We start from the raw sequence: 19,947 nt of genomic DNA, 5'->3' as shown, positions 1-19,947 counted from the left end.
GAAATGTTGAAAGCCAGCTTCGCATCTGAGGGGTGCTGCCATCAGATTTCATTCTCCTGCTGCCTGACACGAAGGTTAGTGTGAAGATAGTTGTGAGCGCCATATGCCTGACAACTTGGCATAGAGGAGTGTGACTTCGGCTTGTGTTTCTCTTTAGATGATGACTAATGAGTCTGAATCTCACAGAAGGCATTAAAATACAATTACATTATGTTAGATCAGCTCTCGCAACTGCTAAATTACAGTGTGGTAGGCATGATATAGTTCTGGAAGGTATGTGGATGGATTTAGTTTCTTTTTTTCTTGTTTGTTGTTTTCCCCTGCTCCAGCTTCCAGTCAATTTCCTCCTGATGCAAATGTGTGCGATAATTCACTGTGTGGACAGAAATGTATTTACTCCTGTATTTTACAAGGCAGATTTTGTCTTGCACTTTTACAGGTTTTTCCAGCTCTGGTAAAGTCTCTAATGAAATTCCAATTCTGTAGTTGACTCATTAAAATCTCTCTCAATCCATCACTGTAAAACTGATTATCAAGATGTTGTCTTTCGGTGTTATCCATCTTGAGTGACTTTTTTGGAGATTGATGCACATTCGTTCTTATGACTGCCTCAGATGATATCTGCTATTTATCTTGATCTCCTTTTATTTACTGTTTTAACTGAGAAGGTTCTACTGCCTGTTTTGATTGAATTTTAATGATGAGGTCTTGACTACAAGACAGACTTTCTGCAGATTTCAGACACATTTTATAAAATAGTATCCTCGGGCTTTCCCTACTGACATGTTTCCAGATTGTCTTTTTCCTGCAGTCCCAAAGGGATTTTGCTGTGCTGTGTGTGCAGCCACCCAGGTGGACGTGCTGCAGAATTACGGTGAGTTTTAAAGAAGGGGTAGGGAATTACTTGACAGTAGAAAACAATTATTTGCCAGTTTCCTTGCAGGGTCTAATAGATGTGGAAGGGTCAAATTCAAGTGTAAAGGAACGTAAAAGCAGCAGCAGTCTGTAGTTTGTCAGCAGTATCAGTGCAAATAGACCAACATGTCAGCGAAATGCCAGGTCAGTGGTGGCCAGCTCTGGTTAAGCACAGACAAAACCAAACAAACCAAGGAGGAAGAGAAATAAGGTAAGAATAAAAGGGTGGTGTCAGCATTAGGATCCTGAGCTGTGATAGTTTAGGGCACAGCTGGAGCCAGGCAAGCGGGGGATATTTTTGAGGATCGTCTCCAAGAACATTTGAAGGGCAGGACAGAAAAGCTTGGAGCTATTTTGACAAATTAATGGCACGATTGGAGCACAGCTGTACTTTTACAGCTCCCACACCCCACTAATGTGCTGCACACTGCTGTCAGGATCAGGCAGTGAACCTGCAAGGGGGCTGGGCTGGGGGGGTCCCCCAGTGTCTTCTGTCTGACCTGCAGCATTTCCCTTTCAAACCCATTTGTTCTGGGACCTACACATCTCTTTCTTGACAAGAAAAGCTTTTGTAGTCACTGAGTGACATCAAGGAAATTGGTAATTAATAATTTTGTTTTACTCTTCTTTTTTATTTATTTATTATGTTTTTCCCTGTAGCATCCTGTGGTATCTTGCAATAAAACTGCCAGTAGGTGCCTAGGATATATTAACAGCCTCACACAAACAGCCTTTTCCAACAATGCTGCTATAAAACCCAGTGCTCGGGTAAAGCTGCCAGTCCATTTCAGGAGGAAAAATACTGATGCAGTTCTGGGATCATGGGCTCGTGCTGGTCGTCTTCTAGAATACACAGCTGTTCCTGCTCCCCTCGCAGCCGTTTCCATTTGAGGGTGGGAGCAGTGTCTGGGATGCAGAATCTCAGGAGATGGTGCCTGTATCTGCACTGCTGTGTCTCATGTTCATCCCCAGGGAACTGGACCTCTTTGCTGAGGGTTTGGAAGTGCTCACTGAGTGCTGCAGGACAGTGGGCACCGCATCTTCATAAATCAGGTTGAATATTATGAAAAACTTATTCTCTGGAAGAGTAGTGAGGTGTTGGAACAGGCTGCCTAGGGAGGCAGTGGAGTCACTGTCCCTGGAGGCATTCAAGAAACATGGAGCTGTGGTGGGGATATGATTTAGTGGTTAATATTGATAGTAGGCGGGTGTTTGGACTGGATGATCTTGGAGGTCTTTTACAACTTTAATGATTCTATGAAATGAAATGCACCCTTCTGGATTATTGGAGTTTACGGCAGATCTCTTATAATGGACAGAAAAGGAGATGCGTTTAGGTCAGTGTTTACAAGCAGTTTAGTGTGCACCCATTAAATACCTCCTCTGGCCTCCAGCCACTTGTAGTATGTGCTGTGCTCTGAGCTCAGATCTTCTGCCTGCTCCAAGCTGTACTTGAGTATCCAACAATGACTGTAAATTAGCTGATGCATTTTAATGTAGAATAATAGATTTCTGGTGAAGAGCTTTCTTCTTTGTGAGTCCTCTGTGGGTTTATTTGCATCTTTCCACTGTGTCTGCACATGTGCCAGAAGTTCTGGAGATTAACCTTAATCTCTGACTGAAAGCAAAGTGACATTAGTTTGTAGAGTGGATTCTGTGTGAGATACATTTAATGTTATTTACTTTTTTCTCTAGCAGTCAGAGGTAAATTGCTCCCACCAATATTACTGGACCTGGATTTTTATTTTTTTCCCTCCCTGTTGAGCAGATATAACGCTCTAGTAGCTGGAGTTTTAGAAGGCTTTTGGATCTAATTCATACGTGGTCTGCAGTTCCTGACTGTGTCCTTCCTGATAAGAAATCAGTTGTTTCTTTGAAAGTATTTTCTCAATAAACAGCTTAAATTGATTCCCTGTGGCTGTTCTTTGAGCTGAACATCCTCATCCTTGTTGGTCTAACGAAGAAGGTAACATGCAATAGGGAAGCTGGGTACTTTGTGACGTCTGCTTGGACAGGGAAAGGACATTGCTTGGGAAGCCTTGTGCCTTGCTAGGTCACACAGCTGCAGCTGTTCTGCAGGATTCTTAAAGTTCTTAAATGTGTCTTTAGATCTCAAAAAAGGAAACATGGTATTTCTTCTCTGTTTGTGGGTGGGTTGTCCTCATCTGTGCCCTGATTGATTATTTGTCCTTGGGGTTGACTTCTTTAGGGCTGTACAGCCTACATTTAATTCTGGAACACCCAAACCTGCCTTTGTGTCTCTAAACTGACTATGGTGCCCCTTTAGAGTTTCCTTGTTCTTCCTGATGCTCATCCCAACAGGGTGCTGGGGCTCATCGCATGGTTGGCAGGAGACAGAGCCCATGGATGACAGGTGGCACTTGCTAAGCACAGCCACGCTCCAAAGCAGAGCCCCAGCAGACAGACAGCTGCTCTGCAAGCTATGATGAAATGCAAATTTCAGGAGGAGTTATTTTTCATAACTCTGCTGAAGAACTGAAGCTGATGGCAACGTTTAAGCTGTCAAATACTTATTGGAGATCTGCTTCTTCATGTGTATGTTACACTCAGGCAGTGCCTGGCTACAGGGAAAAGCACCGAATGGAGCACGGTTTTGTACCTGCTGGTTGTGGAGATGGGCAGGAGGGAAACCATTAAAGCAAGAACCTGTGCTTTGTCCATCATTGATCCCTCTGGGATGGTCCTGTTTTGCTGTCAGCTGTAGCTCAGACAGCGCTGAACACTTGTGCAATAGCATTATCCTCTTACTCTCCCTTTTCTCACCATATCTTGCTTTTCCAGCTGTTTCTCAGAAGGCAGCTAAGCATTTCTTCGGTTTGTGAGAATATTCTGAATGTGAAGAAATTCTACCACAAAGTTTGGAAGGCAGAACTTGCAGCCAGTCCTGCATCTGTATTTCCTTACTTTGTCCTTTTATTGTTGCCTACTTTGTTGTTAGAAGTCACAGTTTCAAAGTCGTTGGAAGCAGCTTTTAGTACCTCTTCCTACAGCCCATCTCTATAAAGATCTCCCATTAATTTTTGTGCCAATTGGATGGGAGGAGGAAACATAGCCTTTCTTTAGCAGTGTGCTATAATGTTTGCCTTTTTATGTGCCTGCTGCAGCTCACTTCTTTGGCCAAACTGTTCTTTTCTTTGGCTTTGCAGTTATTTAAACTACTATGGTCTGTGGACTTCATGCTACCCCATGTCAATTAATGAAACACCTCTTTATCACTTTCTTTCTAATGTTCTTCAGCTTTTTAGGTCATAGACCTACCTATTGCATTCCTTGGATGATGCAGAGGCTACTTTATCCTGCAGAGGTGACCCAGCCTTCATGTCCCCATCTCAGCTTCTCCCCTCTGGTCTCTGGGTGCAAAGGGTTACCGAACACTGGTCCACACAGCCAACCTGCAGGGGCTCCAACTTTCCCTGTACCTGAAGTTTTTAGAGCAATCATGAAACTTCCAATGTGGATCTGTTTGATTTTGGAGCAGAGACGGATGCTGTTTGCACAGGTTCACTTCCCATCACAGATGCTTCATTGATCTGTGCTGGAAACAGTCAGCCTTGTTGACTGCAGGGAGCAGAGTACAGCTGGGGAACTGTTATTCCCTTTCTCTGTGAACCGAATGGCATTGATTGCTTCAGAACCAATGCATTTTCATTAGGCTCATTTTATTTTCCAGATTTTCATCTTTCACAGTGTTTATGAAAGGAAGAAATTAATGACCCTTCCTAAATGTTGCTGAGAGGAGCTGGGAAGGTTTCCCAGAGCTTTGGTCTGATCTTTACTTTCCTGCATTATATTCTTGAGCTTTTGCAGGACTCATAGCAAAGACCAGAGACTACTGGGCTCCTGCGGTCCCTTGCTGCATTACCTTCTCTTTCCAGATAGTAAATGTCCAGGAAAGCATAAAAGGGACACACGCACTGTCAACACGAGCTGTATTAGAGGGGTTTTCATTTTGTGGTGTTTCCCCAAAGGCAAAGTGGCACAGTGAGCAGCTGGGTGGTGGTTGAGTGCTCTGGGGAGCACTGGAGAGATGGATTCTCCTGCAAGCACTGGATTTCATCATTCTCTTACTCTGTGGGTTTGCTAGAGTAGATATATTTACTACACGGTTTCTTGGCTAATTATTTCTAGTGTGGCACTGATTGAGCTGTTAATAAAGTGTGAAGGTGCCTCGCAGGCACATTTTGAGTCTTAAAGAAATGATCTACATCTAAATTGCAAATAGTAAAATTTCCTTACCCACCAATATGAAGGTGATAGCATCTCCACTATTGTGAAATTAATCAAACTTCTCTTGGTGACAGAAACGTTAATTTAAATTTTTCGTCACAATTACAGAGAGAGTTATTGCAGACTCTGACTTGTAATTAATTTCTCTTTCTTTTCATCACTGTGTTACAGCCCTTTGTAATAGTGATAAATGGAGTATCTACCTGACCTTTTTTTTTTTTTTTTTCTTAGGTAATATAAATTACTTTTAGGTTTGAAAAAAAATTATTTCTGGTTAATCAGTGCTTTTCCATAAACAGGCAAATGGAGGAGAAGAGCTTGTGGTGATGTTGTTGCTTCAAGCATAGGGGACCACAGCTGAGAGGAAGCAGAGACCCAACCCAATGCTAGGTGCTGTCCCTGTGCTATGCATTGTCCCAGTGGACCGGTTTGGAAGTGAATATACCGGTGGTCCCTATAGACTTCCAATTTTTGTAGCTATTAAAATACCAGGGCAGAGTGGGTGCTTGCAGTTCTTGGAGCTCTTTGAGAAGAGGTTGAAGCAATTTTCAGGATGAATTAGCAATTATCTTCAAGAGTGTGAAGAGACCTGGGGTGGTTCGGAAGAAAGAGATGTGGGAAGAACCTGGCCCTAATTAGAGCAAAAAGAGGAGACAGGCAAGTCTACACCAGACAGTCTGACTTTGCTGTGGGGGTAGATGATCCAACCATTTGTCCATGCACACTCAGAGCATCGTGGGTGATAAAGAACAGTCATAAGAGCTGTCAGGGACACATCATGTCACCCCACCTCGTTCCCCTGACAGAATGGAAGGAGGGGTGTCAGCTTGGCTGTGGTGAGGCTTTTCATGCTGTCTCACATGTCAGTCTCCAAAGCAATAGAAGGAAATTGGGTCTATAACAGACAGTGAATGATTGGCAAATTGTATTCAAGGGGAAGCTATCAGTGATTTGCTGTCAAACTGGGGAGTGCTTTAGGTGAGGTACCTCGTGGTGCCTGTCAGAGGTGTGGAGCTGCTCAGTATTTCATGTGGGACTTGGGTGGTAAGATTATGGGTCCCCACATGGTACTGCAGGTGACACCAACCTGAGAAAGGTGACGTCACTTTGTAGATCACCGCTAGAATTTAACGCCCCTGGAAAAGCTGAGAAGTTATCCCAAAGCAATCGAATTAAAAGAAATACATTTTCTATTTTACTCATATAGAAATGTGTTTGTATATATGGCATCTAGTTTGGATTTACGTTCAGAAGGCTGGTGGACACACACTTTGTGGAAAGTCTGGGGGAGATGGGCTTCTGTTAGTCATGGTAACAAGCAGCAGAGCAGGATGAGATGTTGGCATTTCAGTTCTGCAAATGATTGCAGCAAGTAAGTGAACTGTTCTCAAAGCTCACTGGGGAAAAAGAGGGGTGGACCATTTGGATGGGTTATTCATTTGTTTGAGGCTTTTCCAAGTTGTCTTAGTAAAATCACTTGGGCATCATATGTTAGAAGTAACTGTGTGTCCAGCAGAGCTGATATCGGTAGCCCCTAATTACAGGCTATCTTATCTTTTATCTAATGCACTATTCAGTGATGTGTGCTGCAGAGGAGAACAAATTAAGAGAACACTGCCTTAGGCTGTACAATCTCAGAAATTGGTAAATATAAAAAATTTGGATGTGTCTTTGATAAGCATCCACTTCTTTTGAGTGCCTGTTTGAATTGTGTTTTCTTTATTGGTTAAATCTCCCATCTGTAGAATTTGTGTCTATGTTGCTGTCTTTGAGTTTAACCCAGAAGAGTCTCCTGTTAGAGGCATTTGGCCACCAACCAATTTGCCAGACAAACTACATTTTTCACTCAAATGCAGTTAATGACCCGAACAAAATGAAATGCTTGTTACGGCTTGATTTAAACAACGTGGTCTAATGACAATATTCTCTCCTCTCTGCCCACTCTCAGTAAGCATTCTGCCTTACTTCAACTGGGCAGAAAGGAGACAAGCTCCGATGCAAGGATTGGAGACGTGTCTGTAGGAAAGAGGGGCATATTTAGCTGGGGATTTTTACTTTGGAATTTCCTAACAAAAATTAATTAGGAGAATCGTGCAATTACAGTAAATGCATCTTATTGGTCCCTGGTGACTTGTTTCTAAAACACGGAGTTGTTATTTAGCGTTCATGACAGCAACAGAAAAGTACCAAATAAACATAATGGGCTCTTTTTATATACAATAAAAATGACGTAGAGTAGCTGTATGTTTTACTAATTTGGTTACAGAAGCTTAAAGAGATGGGGATGGTTGTAGTTTCCAGGCAGAGCTGTGTGGGAATGCAGTGATGCTTCCTGGAGGGGTGCTGCTGAACTCAGTGGGCATTGCAGGACACAATGGCTCGGTTTTCATCACAACAGTGATGAACTCTGCTGTTGCTTCAAAATGAGTAAAACATTTCTTGGTCATTTCTGCCCTAGTGGGACAGGAGTGGACACACAGGGAGTCGGGGTAGGATTGTAGGTGATCCTCATCTGCTTGTTGTTGCTGCTTGCTGCAGGGCCTGTGTTTGCAGAAGTCTGAGAATTGTGATGCAGTTCAGCATCAAAAGTCCCACAAATTTAGAGGTTTTACTTTATTGGTTTCACTTGGATTTCTAGGGTAAGGTAGGTTTGGTTGGGAAAATCTCATAAATCTATGATACAAATTGGGCAGTCATAAACATATGCATAAGGTGGGCATTGAGCCATCCAAGTATACTTTTATTGCTTTTTCATTCCAAGTTGCGCTGCTTACAGGATGGAGTTTCACTGCTCTGTGGTGTGGTTGAGTGAGTTCTGTGATACTGTAAGTATACAGCACCACTTTGGCTTGGATTCATTAAGTAGGTGGTTAAGATAGGCAAGATAGGTAGGAAGAGTTGCGATCTGGAGTTGTCATTCTGTTTTTTTTTGTTATTGGAAAGAGCCTATATAACAAATCCCTGACTTTGCAATGTCAGTTAGGTGATGTGAATCCTGCTGTTTTGGTCTTAAAGGTTGTGCATAAGATCAATTGGTGGAGACATATGAACACTGTAAATCTTTCTACTGCATGTACCAACCATAAAGGGGAGTGATCTTCAAATGACATCATCAACACGAAGGGCAGTAGGAGAAGTTCCAACTTATGACGCAAGTTATCAAGTAGCCTAGTAATGGACATTGAGCCTGGACAGTTTTGCAAAGTGAGTTCTCTCATTCTGCCTCTAAATGGGGGTTCCAAACCTGCTTAGCTAGTGCCACTTAAGCTGCTTTAGCGAGATCACTTTGGATTTCCACTGTCTACCAATCTTCCCAAATTGCTCCATATCTAATGTAATCCCAGATGTATTTACCATATTTCATTGTATTTATAGAGGTGACTAGGTCATGGAGACATGGCTTACTTCCAGGGACAAGAAGTCCAGGTTCTTCAGTGCATTTTCTTCTTCTAAAAGTGATGCTGCAGCACTCAGAACTTGCAGTGAGCACATTTGTCTTTGCTCTGTGATGATGGTTGATCATTAGCAAAATGTATTTTGGTATTTATGGTTACAGGCATATTGACCTTAATGCTACATACAGCAGTGATCGGATCACAGCCAGCCACCACTAGGAGAAGGTGCAGGAGTACTACAGGCTGCTTTTTTCTGAGCAAAGAAAACACCTCCAAGGCACTGCAGCTGGGAAGGGCAGTATATAGGTGAAATAAGTCCTTGGTTCAAGTATGATAAATTGTCAGATATAGACTTGTTCCTCTACCTCTCCACTAGTTCTTGCCCTCACTTAGCACACAGGGGCCATGAAGCCACATGCTCATTTGGTTTAGCTGCCCTGCAATAGAGGGAATTGCAATGATCAATGTCAGTTCGAGGATGTAGCCCATGTTAATGTCTAATGGTAACAGTGCCAGAACTTGTGCTCCAGTGTTCTGCTCTGCGGTGTCCAGCTGTTGTTTTATTCACTTTCGTGCACTTGCTATCAATGTATGTGTGTTTGCATTGCACATCGGTTTTCTCTCAGAAGTAAGGTTCTATTTGTGAGACAAATGTGTGATATCCTGAAGCACAATTCATTATTTTGCCATCGGTTTAGCGTAATTCCCAGCAGCAAACATGTCTGATCTAAGCCAAGCAAAAAGCACGCTTTTCTATCGAGCAATGTGACAGTCTCCATGACATAATGAATTACACACAGCTGGCTTTTCTCTAGCTTAGAAATTTTGTTTCATTATTACTATATCTGTGCAGTTTCTTAATATTCTCAAGTCTGGGTACCGCTTGCAGGCATATCAGAGTATTCATACGTTAGAGTGAAATATGATGTGAAGAGGAATGCGGAATGTGCTTTATTTGTGGGTAACCGGGTATGTAATGGTGTATAAAGAGTCAGGATCTGGGATTTAGCAGTGACATCTCTTCTGCTTTCTCATTCAGCCCCAAGCTCAAATGCATCAGAGAGTTTTTAAGTCTCCTCTCCTAGCACTGCTTCTCTTCTCCAGCTCGCCTTACAATCACATAATGGTTTGGGCTGGAAGGGACCTTAAAGACCACCTAGTTCCAACCCCCCTTCTGTGGGCAGGGGCATTTTTCACTGCCCAAAGTTCCATCCATCTTGGTGCTGAGCTTGGAACTTTGTTCTCCCAGGGTGTTTTGGGAATGAACTGAGAACCCTTTGACATCAAACAAAATTGATAAGGGCGTTTAGTATAAGATAGGGCTGGATATGTGCTGCTCCTGCCCTGCTCAGTGATGAAATGAAGGGAAGCCTGAAAGGACAGGAGCACCACTTCTTACTCTTCCACCTAGCCAGATGCACTGGAGTTATTGGTCTGATTAGGTATGTGAGGGGCTGATTTAAGTTCTTGCTCTTCTACCTCAAATTAAAGCCTCAAATCTCAGCTTTTCAAACCTGAGGCTGGGTTACTGTAGAGTGTTAGATGTATGGAAAAGAAAGGCTGAGGTGAACGTTGTCTTTATTTCATCTGAGGTGAAATTGATATGTATGATGTTGTGAAATACTTTGTCATAATATGCAAGTTTGTCTAGCATGTTTTTTTTAGTGTAATCACTTCTGACTTCCATCTTCTTAATGAAGAACATGAGAAGCAATGACTTTGCTCCTTGGGTGCTTTTATTGGTCAATAACATTCTCTACTAGTGTGCCCAATTGTATTAAATGCCGATGCCCAATCCTCAATGCCCTTGAATTTTCTAAGTGATATTTTATTGATGCAACTGCATCTTGTTTGACCTTAAGGTTTTATTACATCTTCACCCAGAGTGATGAGAGGCCTCCTTTTGCATTTTGTTAGCACTTCTGTCCACCTCTGATGAAATATATCTCAATATAATCAAATACTCTGCAGTTTACTACTGAATCCACCATGCCTGTGGGTTTTCATATAGGCAGTAGGATTTGCCCAACTCTGTAACCTATATAGGTGGAGCACTTGGCTGCTGTTGCTGATACAGACTTGGAGTCAGGGTTACATTACTCTAGGGCAGTGTTCTGATTTAATAGTTGATCCATAGTTCCATAAATTACATTCACAGAATTGTTCAAGATGAATGGTATCACAAATGAGTTACTTGGGCTAATTCAAGGTGCTTTCGTAAGCATAGTAGGTCAATTTTTTAATGGATCAAGGTGGGTGTGTTTCAGAAACTTCAGTTATGTGACGGAATGCTGGTGAAGCTCAGAGTAGTCTTCAGGCTGAGTTTTCAACCCACGGTGCCCCCCAGCCTGGTGGTAATACAAAGCAATGGAAATGCGTGTTGTCAGATGTCTTGATACTTCAAGCTGTTCTACTTTCTTTTCCCCTTCTTTTTCCTCCACTTGATGAATTAGACTTGGGAAAAAAGCCATAGCATGGATCCATAGTTTGCTATCAAATTAAGCTAAAGCTTTTTGCTGACTTTGGGACATTTTCAGGCTATCTCCTAAAACTGCACAGGGCTTGTTTGTGTAAGCTCAAAAATGCAGCTGAGCTTCATGCCCGCTTCCTACCCACCCTCCCCCCAGCATGTAGAGATGTGGCACAGTCAGAACCTATTGATGAGAGACAGGGGTTTTGCAGGCACTCATTCATCCATTTAAGTGCACAGACATTTGGTGGCTGTTTTGTGCCTAAACATTCTCAGGTGAACAGCCAGGGAGGTACTACCTGCTAGGCATCAGCTAGAAGTGGCATTTCCACATCATGGCAGTGCTTCTTAAGCCAATTTATCTGGCAGGTCCCATCATCTCCTCTTCAGTAACTGAAGTTGTTCTGCACAGTGTTCTGCTGGTACTCGGTAGAGCAGCAAACCGAACATGCTGATTTGTTTTCATCTCATTTTCTACGAACGTGCAAGTGGAACACAGTTTCCATGAAAGATTCCAAGAGAAATGTTATCAGAATGCAGACTGTTGTTGTAATGAAATTTTCTCATGGCAAGCACATAGCAATTGCCCATCCTGTAGAGTCAATAGACATAACTGGATTTTGTTGCCTGAGAATGAAGTTGCTTTCATATTTTATATCCTGCAATAAGAAAGCTGGAAGCAACAGACTCTGCTTTGAACTTTATTTTTAGTTAATAACAACTTAAGGAGGCATGAGAAGAAATTTTATGGCGCCTGAGTAAAACGAATTCTTTTTTTTATTATTATTTTTATTCTGACTTTTGGTACAGCATTCTCTACACTTCTGTTATTTGTGAATATGAATAATTGTTACTGAATTAATGTGAGCTGCTTTGCTTTCAGTACTGGGCTCTGTTTTTTGATGGGATCCCCATCAATGCATCACAAAGGGAGTTAACCACAGAAAGGTTATCAGCCTCTGGTAATGTTGGTGTAAAGGAAAAGCATCCGTCAACATCTACTCCTTGACAGCCAAGTACAAAGGTGAAGGTTCCCCCTCCTTGGAAACACTCAAGGTCAGCCTGGCCTGGGTGGAGCTCTGAGCACCTGATGGAGCTCTAGGTGTCCCTGTTCATTGAAGGGGAGTTGGACCAGATGGCCTCTAAAGGTCCCTCCCTTCCAACTCAAACGATTCTGTGATGAATAGTTGCCTGCCCTTTGATGTAATTGTGGGGAGGGACACCATAGAGTTGAGGTATCAGGGGAAGTCATGTTTCAAGTGAATCTGGGGGCAGAAGGCTGTCCTGGGCTAGCTTTTGTGCAACTTCAGGCATTTTGAGTGAAGCATTTGATCTGGCATGTTACTTTTTTCTTTTGCATAACTAGTTTAGCTGACAGCGTGCTGGTTGTGCTCCTTTGATCTCTGCTCGGTTTGACTGTATTTTCAATAACTACTTAGTATAAAAATAAAATGTGCAGGCCCCATCAAATAAACTAATTAAGGATTAGAATGAAAAAGTGTCAAAATCCGAGACCTCGCCGAGGCAGATTAGTCACTGCATACCAGACACGATCTAATAACTAATGGGTTGCTGTAGTAACGGGGGAATCAATACCCCTTGGCTGGTCGGGGAGCTGACAGTAATTTCTGCTGGGTCATAGATTCTGGAAAATGAAGTGCCACCTACTACAACACAAGTAATCTCTGTGGACTTTTTGACAACAGCACATCCTACAAAGTTTATATCAAAGAAAATATTAATCTCTCAAGTCTGCTTGTTTATCTCTGCAGAGGTTATCTGATATTGTTACAGCCACAGACAATTAAGTTTAGGCTCCTATGTGAACTCTCAGTGGGTCAGCTTTGGAAAGAAGGACTTTGGGTTTGCTTACTGGTGGATTAATAGGATGTATCTGTGCTGGGGCTCTTGGGCTGTGGAAAGGGAACCTGCAGGAGCACAGTCTGTTATCCCAAATCTGTCTCCTTACTCAATGAGAAACTCCTCTTGGGATCAAATGGAGTTTAACTGAGGTGGAGGAGATGGGTGCTTAAAAGAAAAAGATTATTTGTGATGGGGCTGAAAATCCAGCCTTGCGACTACATGTCTTTGTGTCTCAGTAGCCAAAATTTCCATGGGAATAACCGCGCTTCCTTGTGTATTCTGGCTTGATGGGAACACTCTTCTTTGTCTGTCAGCTGAGCTCAGTCAGCTCTGATGGGTGACAGAAAGGGACTTTATGCTGGGACAGCAGTTGTTACCTGGACCAGAGACATCAGCAGGATGAGATTATAGAGATTATAGAGAAGTAGAAGTGGGTCTGCATAATTTAATCTGAAACCGAACTCAGGGAGGAACAGGCCCACAAAAAAAGTATCCAGCTCACAACCCTGGGAAGGGAAATGGTGGCTGATATGGACTCAGGTGGGGGAACCCTGCATGGTAAAATAGTTAATGTTAGTCAGGAAGTTATGGGGGATAATAAGGACTTTTTCCAAACATCTAGGGGGATGGTAGTGCTGAAGAGAAAGTAGGCCACTCGCTAATGAGGGGAATGGTGGTGTTAATTATGTCTTGAAATTGCCTGAGATACTGAGCTCCTGAAATTCATCTTCAGCAGAAAACCATCAGGAAAATAAGTTCGGGCAATTAGGAGGTGGGGGAGAAACAGTGTAAAAATAGCCTGGATAATTAAGAGCAGATAAGGGAACATCTAAGAACCAGCAAGAAGTGCAAAGAGAGCCTCCTGGCTTTGCTGAGCTTCACCAAACTGATCTCACAGGCTCTCAGGGGGGAACACCAGGCTGCAAGGGTACATCTGTCCTCGTGCTGTGCTCCTGGCAGTGCCTCCTCCACTGCTGTGCTCAAACCTCTGCTGTATTCCTGGGACATTGGCTGCAGCAGGGCTCAGCTGGGACCAACACAGAACCACTGGTGGCACTGGGGCCAGCAGTGGGCAAAGGCAGCTCTGAGTTCCCATTAGCTGCTCCCCATGTTTTTGGGACCAGTGTATGGCAGGGCCCAACACTAACTCTGTTTTTCCGCAGCAGCACTGCAGCTGCTGCTGCTGTTTGTGCTGGTTGGTGCATGATGTTGGTGAATAATAATACCTGACCTGCTGGAATGAGAGCTCTTTTATCAAACACATTTAAAGAAAAATGACAGTCCGTGTAGCTTGTAATGGAATGGATGATAAATCACAAAATGGGGAAAAACAATTGTGTTACTCCTGCTGGTATGAGTTCCTGCTCAGAAGGTCCATATGTTATATTTTTTGATGACATAAATTTAATGAAATTCTCTGGAAATGCTGACCAGAAGTCAATATACAACTCAGTCTCAGGAAGTTTCCTAATATCTTTGTTTGTTTTAGGTAATAGATCTGTTGATGTGTATCTCTGCTATTGAGCGCTGTGATAGGATGCTGTAATGAGATTACAATATGGAATGGGAGCTCGACTAAAGCGGCGGTATCAGAAATGTCACCCCCTAACAAATTAGCAGTTGCAGTTTGCCCTCTGGTTACAAAACCTTGTTCCTTTTGTCTTTTACTGTAACTTATAATAACAAAGCCTGTGATGTAAATGTCTGCAGGGTGTGTTTCCAGTAGCTGAGCGTGAAACATGTTTCAGTGGGGGATATGGGGGGAAAAACAGCCATTTTTTAAAATTCAAGACAAAGGATTTTTGGCCTTGGGCACTGCAGCTGCTGTCAATGCAGGGGAGATGGGACTGCGTTTCTATTTACTTTTTCTCTTTAAAGAAAGAAAAGATACCCAACTATCTGATTATAGAATCCGCAACATTAAAATATCCGCAGAAGAAGTAGTAATTAATTCCTCTGGAGACTGAGTCGTGATGGAGAGGTTGCACATGTCAAATGAGTGAGGCGTAGCTTGGGTTTACAGCCTCAGAGCCTGGAGATCAAACAAGGAACTAAAATGAGATTTATTTTATTTTATTCTAGATTTTATTTCTAGCAGCAAGTAGAAATTCATGGGACTCATTGCAGAGCTCAGTGCAGAGGCTCCCCATTGGCTCCTATCGTTTCCCTTCATTTCAACAAAAGAGCCAGAGCTCATTGGTTGGGTGTAAGGAAGTGCTGGGTTTCATTTTTAAGATGCTATGGAGGAAGCTTAGATTATAGCTGCTTGATACATAACAGTGACACTTCACTTATCCAGGCAACTGGGTAGCGCTTGAATAGCACCTGCGGCTTAATTATTTACCTGTGGCTTAATTGGGTGTAATTTGACTGAGGAGTCTGTTTATTTTCCTATGGAGAGGCTCTAAGATGCTGCTAAATGAGAATGTTACCGGTCCCTACTGGTGCCCCCTCACATCAGCAGGGCAGAACTCGTTAATACCTGCAGAAATTTGGCCTGCATGATGTTTTCTCAGGTGCCATCAGCCTGTGTGAGCAGCTGGGATCTCCATTGCAGGAGCAGAAATGCTCTGTGGTAGCAGGCGGAGCTCACTATGCTCTCCCTTCGTTGTTTATTGGGCTCTTGCTTGGTTTTAATCCTCTACAAATTCAGCACTGTTCAGTGTTTCTGTCTGAGAGCTCAGAAGGATGACTTGTTTAGGATCAGATATTCCAAGTTACGCTCATATCGATGTCTGTGGGTATTGGATAGAGACAAATCAGGGGCTGCACCCTGGAGAGGCCATGCTTATTTAGATGACCCTTTCAACATCGATGTGTTGTTCTTGTGTGTCTAAGATTAGTTTTGCTGCATGAGGATTGAATATCAGAGCTTCACATGCCCTGGCTGGAGGCTAAGCCAGCGCTTGTATCCAAGATGTGCAAAAGCTCTTCGTAGTGCTCTGCCCATGTAAAGTGCTGGGAAAAGATGTTCATCTCAAATATCCATTTAAATCAAACCAAATGTTCTCGGACACGTTCTGGCTAGGTTTTGAATTCAGAAAGCTCTGATTATTTCCCTCCCCCTCCTCAGTCCGGGACCTTCCTTTTGAATCCCTGTAGGCAATTTCCTTATAGTACTTAGATCTCCAAGCTTCATTGGACTTCCACAACAACAGAAGCTTTATATCATTGGTTTTTTCCCCAAAAATGCTTAGTTTCTATTAACAACCTTACAAAAGGGCAGTGTATTACTACTTGGTGATCCCAATGATAAATGAAGCACATTATATGTGAAGTAAAGGCTCTATTTATCCTTGCTCTTTTCTTTTTTTTTTTTTTTTCCTTTTAAAGTCCCAGCAGGTTTAATGCAAGTAGCTTGCAGTGACCTTCATAACAAATCAAGAATAAACCTCAGTGCATTCTCACAGAGGTGAATGGTGTTGCAGCCTCTTTTTATTGAAATAACAACAGTAAGAGTGACGAGTTGTATTATTAGTATTTGATAATGCAAAAAAGTTAATGCTTGCTGAAAGCCAGGTGCCAGCACTACTTGATTGTTTACCAACATAGTCATAAAGAAACAGAGTTATTAAAGGATCTGAAATCACTCAGTAATTCAGCTGCTGACATTGATGGATGGAACTTGGCTGTTCCTCTTTGCTAAAGCTGCTGACTGGATAAATGTTTTATTCATGAAGCCCCGGGCAGGAAGAGATGCCAAAGGTTTAAGAATATTTTAAGAAACTCTTTGAGATGTCAAGCAAGTTATCAGGTGTTGTTAAGCAAAGGAGCTGAAGTACTACATTTAAACATAACCGAGCTCTCAACGTATACAACAACAATACATCAAAAGCCAGGATGCAATTCTTGTCTCGAGCAGCATATGGATGATGAGTTAGGAATACAAGTCCTTTTATTTCCTGCACCTTTGTACCTTCAGTCATCTCACAGCCCTGTCTCTTTCAGCATTGTTATCCCAAAGGGAATTTTCACACATCATGTTTTGAATTTAGTCTTGGAAACAAATAAATATTTAGATACCAAACCCTACAAGGTCACACATTTAGATCAAAGACAAAATAATGATATGATGATAATGCTCATGGAAATGAACAGTTGAGATCAGAACAAGCGGGTTCTGCCTGAGCTCTTGGTGGGAGATGTTGTTCAAAATGTTAATTAGTGCAAGAAGTAATTATCAAAATACAGGATAACGAGGAATTTCCTTCTGTCCCCTTCACCCCACTCATGCTTCCTCTTTGTCTCAGGGCAGTGTCCACCAAGGGCAAGCCTGCAGCTCCTGACTCATTTGATGAGGCAGTGGTAGTTTGCAGCAGTTGTAATTTAGGTGATTATTTCAATGCCTTGTTCCTGCTGTATGAGGATTCTTCAGATCCAGATACTTTGTTGATTTTTTTTTTTTTTAAATTTATTTTTTAATGGAAAGAAATGTTTTGTAGAAAGAATTTTAATGGAGAGCTCCATAGCCCCACAAGCTCCTCCATGGACCAAGTGTTTGAATATTTCATAATCTGTATTAATAACTTCTTTTAAGTTTCTACAGTCTCATAAGAGCAGAACAGATGAGCTCTTGGTGGAACTGAACTGTCAATCCGAACATAGTGACATTAGAAAATAGCTCTGTTTCCAAGTCTAGCTGCATGAAATGTCCCTTCTTGCCAAGGGAGCAGCAAAGTACAGTTTAAATGTCCCCTATTATGACATCTCAAGAGTATAAAAATTGGGAAAGGTATTAAAAATGAGTAATTAAAAATGAAGAGTGATAGGTAGTGGTGAATAAAAAGTAGGTAAGTACTGCTCCCCCACTGCCCTTTTGATTTGCAGGGACTCGGCTAAAGACCAAAAGCGTATTTATCACCCCAGTTAAAATTCAAATCCTATGGACTGACAGTGCAAAACACTGTCAAAAAGGCTGTCAAGTTGTATCAAATGAATTACTGTATTACCTCTCTTTATCTGTCAAAGGCATTGATTATTTTCAGTGGAGGGAGCCCTCTGACAGTTGCTGAAACTGAAGAATCCTGTGTTGAAACAATTTGGTTGGCACATGTCACTATTTCCTAAACAGACGAGTCAAATATGTTATTTTTGTCTCTGTCTGTGGGAGAAAGCATGTTTATGTAGTATTTCTACAGAAGATAAATAATACAGAGAGAAGGGAACATCCATTAGCACTTCACTTTCTCTGCTATTTTTATCGGTGTTTTTATGTAGCATCTTTATAAAAATGCTCCTCTTTGCATAAGAACTTGTGTTCCTTTGGTGGCTGTGATACGTGTCAGGGATTTTCTTGGATGCCCCCAAGTAATTTAGATAGTGAACCATATTGGTACCATTCTTGACTGCAGCTGGTAGTTTACTGTTGAATACTCTAAACCTCTGTTTCCAACCACTCGCGCACCTGTAGCAGTGATACAGGTGTCACATTGTAGAGAATGCATCTTTACGTTGCAGATGGACAAACGGACAAGGACAAAGTAAGGAGTGCTGCCAGCTTTTGGAATGAAGCTTGTGCCAAACTCTGTGTCGCTGCTGATTCTCACATGATGGGTGTGGAAATGCCTGGTTTTATCAGAGCTGGCTTTGCTGAAGATGCCTTGCAGGACTGCAGAAGGGGAAGCCCAGCTCTCCTCCAGCTCAACTCTGTTGCATCTGGTACAGCTGAAACCATACCAAAGGAACGACGTGTCCAACACCCTCTCTTGGGAGGAGGCTGATGAGTGACAGTGTCATGGTGAGTTACTGACACCATTAAAAGGTGAGAACTGGCTCAAGCAGCATCAGTCAGAGAAGGCTAATACCCTTGTACAAAGTCTTTATTATTCATTAGCACATATTGTGCTTCCTCATAAATATAATTCAGGCTACACTTGTATCGCATTAAGATAGCACTAAATCTTTCTATAATTTGAAGGAAATACTGCTCCCAGCTGTTGTCGCCTAAATGAGCTAAACAAAATCTGAATAAGTGCAATGGGAACAACTGTAAAACTCCAACTGCATTTGGCTCTGATCTCCTTTGGTGTCATTTGTCACAGAAATGGTTGCTGGCAAACCTCTTCGCTTGTGAGCACTGTGGCTCTGGACAGATGGATATCACATCTTGACTGCTTCTGAGATGTCCCAGAGTTTTCAGGTACAATAGACTTGTGCTGATTTTGGGGGAGTTGGGTAACTCAAGGAGTGATGAATTGGGCTGATGGCGGAGTAGGTTGTTATGAGTAGCTTGATGGTCCTTCCCTGTGTTCTGGAGCATGTGTTAATGTTATTGGGGTGCTGCAGCTCCATGCAGACCACATTGAATTACTGAAAAGAAGGTGCAGTAGATCTGGCTGCCAGTTCCTCAGACATCCAGCTGCCTCATTTGGTCTCATCATGACAGAAGTAGCACCATGGCCTGACCTGTGGAGCACATCCCTGTTTACACAGAATTAACCTGGATGAAGTCCAGCATTTAAGCACATTCTCTATTGCTGGCTCCTCCTGAGGCTGTATGCTTTTCAAAGAGATACCGCCGTGGTTTGTATTTGTGTACTGTTTATAGATAGGGTCTTTGCCCATGTGGCTGCTCAAGAGCTGCCAAGATGACTTAATACTAAAAATAAACGCGTGTAAATACGGATAACAACAGGCTCGGAGTTCTGACAGCTCCAAAAGGCTTTGATCTTGTATTGGTAGAGATCAGGATGCACCGCCTCTCCAGGTGACAGACTTGGATAGAGAGGAAAAAAAAGAGCGATAAACATGGCCTATGAAGTGTGCCTCCTCGTCCTCCCCATAAACCCTCCCCATATTATGTCTGATGATTTACTAAGAGAATGTGGTTAAGTACCAGCAAGAAGCAACTGAAAAATTAACCCCAGCAAGCTGATAATGCCACACCTGACCCCAGAAGTCTGTAGCGTTGGTCAGCCAAGTGGTAGTGGCTCGTTTTAAAGCAGAGGAGAAATGTGCCATTAAATGAGAAGCAGGGAATGGTTTGCTGAGCGGTGATGGCTGTTAAAAGATACAAACCAAAGCGTGGCCCTGACAGCGCATTATATTCCAAAGATA

General features: G+C 42.5%; 1 long non-coding RNA gene across 1 annotated transcript in view; it reads left to right on the top strand.

Moving 5' to 3' along the window:
• Positions 1–19,030, top strand: part of LOC140257784 (uncharacterized) — a 139,455-nt gene extending 120,425 nt beyond the window's left edge. The window contains exons 8-9 of the long non-coding RNA XR_011905124.1: positions 18,349–18,628; positions 18,933–19,030. This is a non-coding gene — a long non-coding RNA (uncharacterized lncRNA). The remainder of the gene's footprint in view (positions 1–18,348; positions 18,629–18,932) is intronic.
• The last annotated feature ends 917 nt before the right edge of the window (positions 19,031–19,947 follow it).

The sequence above is a fragment of the Excalfactoria chinensis genome, chromosome 12 (assembly GCF_039878825.1).
Source record: "Excalfactoria chinensis isolate bCotChi1 chromosome 12, bCotChi1.hap2, whole genome shotgun sequence".
NCBI lineage: Eukaryota > Metazoa > Chordata > Aves > Galliformes > Phasianidae > Excalfactoria > Excalfactoria chinensis.
Note: the sequence above shows the minus strand (reverse complement) of the source record. Positions and strands in the feature narration are given on the sequence as shown.